The sequence below is a fragment of the Haliaeetus albicilla genome, chromosome 11, assembly GCF_947461875.1.
Source record: "Haliaeetus albicilla chromosome 11, bHalAlb1.1, whole genome shotgun sequence".
Classification (NCBI taxonomy): Eukaryota; Metazoa; Chordata; class Aves; order Accipitriformes; family Accipitridae; genus Haliaeetus; species Haliaeetus albicilla.
Window position 1 is genome coordinate 31,355,289 of NC_091493.1, and position 4,477 is coordinate 31,359,765.

The following is a 4,477-nucleotide window of genomic DNA, read 5'->3' on the forward strand; positions in this document are numbered from 1 at the left end:
GCTGCTTATTCTGTGGGGTTAGCTAAGTGTGAGGAGCTGTGTCATCCACAGTTGGTACCTCTCCACCACCCAGGCACCGTGGCGTTTTGGGGAACTTTTGCAGCTTTATCCTGCAATTCTGGCAGTGCAGCCTGGGTGCTCCCTCGGTGTTTTTAGCCTTGGCTTTATCAGAAGAAGAGATATTTGGTTGCAGTGGTGGCTTATCTGATGAAGGATGTGGACTCTGCCAGCCAATGTCAGATTTCTCACTAGACCGGTGCCTATTCCTTAATGGGACTTTCAGGAACATGTGAAGTGAAAGCATTAGCTGGCTGGCTGTCCTGCCAGAAAGCAGTGTTAGAAAGGGGAAGTTTTCTGCATTTTAAAGGGCCTTAAGCAGTTCTGAGCCATTAAAAACTGTTCAGGAAAGGGGGCTGTCCCTGCTGTCCTGTGGCCAGAGAGGTCGATAATAACGCCAAGCCTGCATTGTCAGCTTTATGGTGCATGCATCCTGCTGGCTGCCATGTTGTGACTGCTGTCCTGGACCAAGCCCAAAGAAAACCTTCTCTTGCTGCTGCTTTGTTCAGTTGCTTTCTCCGTTCAGACCCATGACCTTGTCCGGTCAGCGCTGTCCCCAGTGAACATGATCGCTGCTTCTGTGGATTTAATGGACTTTCCAGTTCTGTTCTGCACCCAGCTAAGTAAGGTCGCCTCTTCCCTGAGCTGCATGCCCTGCTTGCATGTATTTGTTTGTATGTACTCCCGTTATTGATACTGCTTGCAGGAGTTGCAGCCAGGCATGCCTACTGAAGCAGCAAAAAAATACCCTATGAGTTTACCATACAACTAGAAAACTTACTTGGAAGTAAAAATAATATCTAACCTTCCCTTCTTAGTAGAAACAGGTTTATGACTTTGCTTTGTCTCATTCGATGCATTTATCTTCCCATCCCCTGCTAACTTTGAGCCCTTTGACCAAATTCAGCCAAATTTAATAGAAGAGCAGGGCTCTCAAAAATTCCAGTAGGTTTCAGGAAAATGAGCAGCCAAAAGGAGAGAAGTCCCACTGGCGTCCCCACCAAGAGAAGGGCTGCAGCGTGACATCCACCCAAATTGGACACTACCTGGGAGGGAGAAATTATGAATGCCTCTCTCCCCAGGAAAAGGTCACATCCCATTTAGATACTAGAGAATCCAACCCTGAGGAAACAAGGCCTCATTAGTGTCATTGCCCGAGGACCTACTTAATTAAAGGACAACAGAGTTGAGAGCATTGTTATGTAGGCCTTTGTTCCTTACACCTGGTCATTTCCATTGATGTAAAATGTCATCTTTCTGATCTGGTAGCATTTTGCACCCACTTTAGACAAGTGTTCCTGACCAGCCGAGGAGGTGCAGAGCAGGGAAGAATCCGACCTTTATTGCCGAGGTAATTATAGCCTCACCTAACCGTCAGGCGGAGGGTGTACACCTCTATTAGCCAGTGCTCCCACAAAGAGAACAAAGGCTGGCTGGAAAGTGGGAGCCACCCAGGGAGCATCCCTGTGTCCAGCTCCACCACTCTGGGGTGGCAGACATGCTGGGGAGGTCACGGCCACAAGCTGCCGCATCGCCCAGTCTCCTCCTTGTTTTCCTGGTTTAAAATCCAGCTTGACTTAGCGATACTGGTGAAGGCTATGAGATGGGGAGACTAAAACGAGGAACTGTACCATAACGGAGGAAATCAGCTCTCAGTTAAAATGCTAAAGGAAGTAGGGGGTAGCTTTCAAAGCTTGTCTCAGCAACTAGCCTAATTCTGTTTTCAAAAGCCACCGTTGAGTGCTTTTGAAAATCTTATCCTAGATGCTTGGTTCAAAGACCTTAACCAAAGATATTTTTTTTTCTCTATCTGCTATACGAAAGCTAAATATAAACTGACGTTATTGAACAAAACCCTGACAAAACCCCTGTTGCAGGTCTAGAAAAATCTTTACTCAGAAAATCAAATTATAGGAGACCAGCTTCTAAAGTGTCCTTCAGTTTTGGACGCCTCTTGTTTTGTGTACACAATTTGGCATACAAAACCCCATTATTTCTAACAGCAAAATTTGCTTTCCATTCTTTTTATCTTCTGCTGTTTGCCTTTTGTCTTCCTGCCCTCAGAAAATCAGGACCTGAGTGTCTCCGGATAGGTAGCTAAAGTTGCTTTTGAAAATGTGGATTAGTCTATTTTACCCATAGAAGTATGTGCGTATGTGTGGCTGCTGTTTGTCTGAAGAGCGTCTTAATGACTTTTCCGCTGATTGCCTGTGGGACCACAGGCAAGTCATAAAGCTAGCCTGTGCCTCAGTTTACCTACTGCAACTTCATTAATGCTAACCTACCTCACGAGGTGTTGTAATGTTTAATATATTATGTGCTCTGTAATCCTTGGATTAAATGTATTATGTAAGTGAAAAGCACCCATTTGATGTGTATGTAAATGCTGCAGTATTATAGGTAGGAGGGTCATTTGGGTGTAAGTGTAATACAAGCGCTGGCAAAAGGCAAAAGGAATTCCATTGTATTGACTTATTTTTAAAGAGCTTTTTATTTACTGAAATGCTCTGGACACCCAGAAAGAGAGACATTCCTCACTAAGCAGCTCTGCTGTTTCATCTGTCTTGAAGTGCTTTGATAAATGGATTGAAACTTGTCGGCTTTTCCTGTAGTTTCTGAGACTCCCTCTGGAAACTCTGTTGAAATGTTATTATTGTAACTTCTTAGAGCGCTACTTAATGAATTGTAACAGATATCCCTGCGAGTCCCGCAGACGCCGCAAGGACTGTGCTTCCTCTCCTTCCCGCAGCAGAAGTGAACCAGTGCCATGGAAACCCATGGCCGCAGAGCTCGCGTCCTCTTCCGCCAAGAGCAGTTGGTCTCTCGCCAGGGAAAATCCTTCTCACCTTCGTGAGGCTTCAGCCCGAGCCTTGTGTCCCAGCTGGGTGACCGGTGGGGCTTCAGTGATATTGCACGTAACCAGGTGTTGTCCCTTAGGTTAGAGATTAATTTTGTCTTTTAAGAAGAAACCTTAGGAAGGGTGACAAATTAGCATGGGTTTAAGTTGGGGTTGGTTGATCTCCTCTGTCTCTAGGATGAGATATTTTGGCTTGCCTGCAGTGCCCGAGCCACCCTGAAGCTCCAACTGGTGACTGGGGTGCCTGCGGACAGTCTGAACTCGTGCTGCCCACAGGTCCCACCTGCCCTCAGAGCAGCCTTTCCTCAGGCAACAGTTACCTGGTGTTACCACACGGACAGATGAGATGGATGGAGCGGTAAGCGTAGCACCTCTTCTGAAGCACAGGAATGACCCAGCAGGGCCATTAGAACTGCCTGAGGAAATCTGCTGAGAGTGTGGTTAGAGGTGCCTGGCAGGGACACATATGTAGCGTGGAGCTGCAGTGGAGCTAGAAGGTGGAAAGAAGTCAACCATCTTGGCGTCACCTTGGACCCCAGAAATGTCCTACCCTCTTGCATCCCACAGTGGAGCAATGGGATGCCATGGTGACTTCTTGTTTCCTACCTCCAAGCTGTTCAAAGGAATCTTGCTCTTCCTCTGCTCTCTCTGAAGAAGGGGGAGTATGTGACTGGTGATATGCTGGTTGGGTAGCTTGGTTGTGCTGGGTAGGCTCGAAGATCCTTGTCCTGATGCAATGGTCACTTGAGAGTTTTAAAAGTTTTTTGGTGCTTGGGGGTTTTTTGGTTTTTTCATCTCACTGGGTTTCAGTTCTCCTTGGTTTTGTAAGAATATGAAACTGAGCTATTGCTACTCGGGTTGTCACGAAGCGTGACATGGCGAAATGCACAACCCCAGCAGCATTCACAGCGATGCCCCTCGCCCTGCGTGTCAGGTGCCTGCAGTAGATAGCGCTGGCCATCTCCAGCTTGAAAACCAAGAGCGTGCCTTCCCCTTGCCTCCAAATATGAACTCGGGCCATCCTGAGTGAGGTACTCGGGAAGGCAGGAGGGGAATTGTGGGGGAGCTCCTGGTCAGTGTGGTGTTGGAGCAGAACTACGAGGCGGCTGGGTAGGGGTCACCTCTCCACAGCGAGGCCTTGGAGGGGCCTCCATTATGCTCGGCACATTGAGGCCATGTTTGATTTTTCTCAGCCTTTTATTTCACTTTTTATTAACATTTTGCATATTAAAATTTGTGTAGGCAGCCAGAAGAGAGCAGCATCTACACAATACTCGACACAATGGAGAGGATTAGGAATCAGTGGCTCAATTCTTTGGGACATGAACTGGGGGGGTGTGGGGGTGGTAAAGTGTCCTTCCTTTACACTTCATTTTAAAAGTACTTCTAATTTCTTTCTGTGTATCCTCACTAAAATACGATCTATGTCCAATACTGATTTGCGGTCTCAGCTGATAGTGTCAAAAAATTAAATAAAGCCAGGGATACCTTGGTCCTTTTGTTGAGCTGTTCACATTTGCTTTTAAAGTTTCTTCCCTCTTCTCAACCAGCCCAAACCTATCA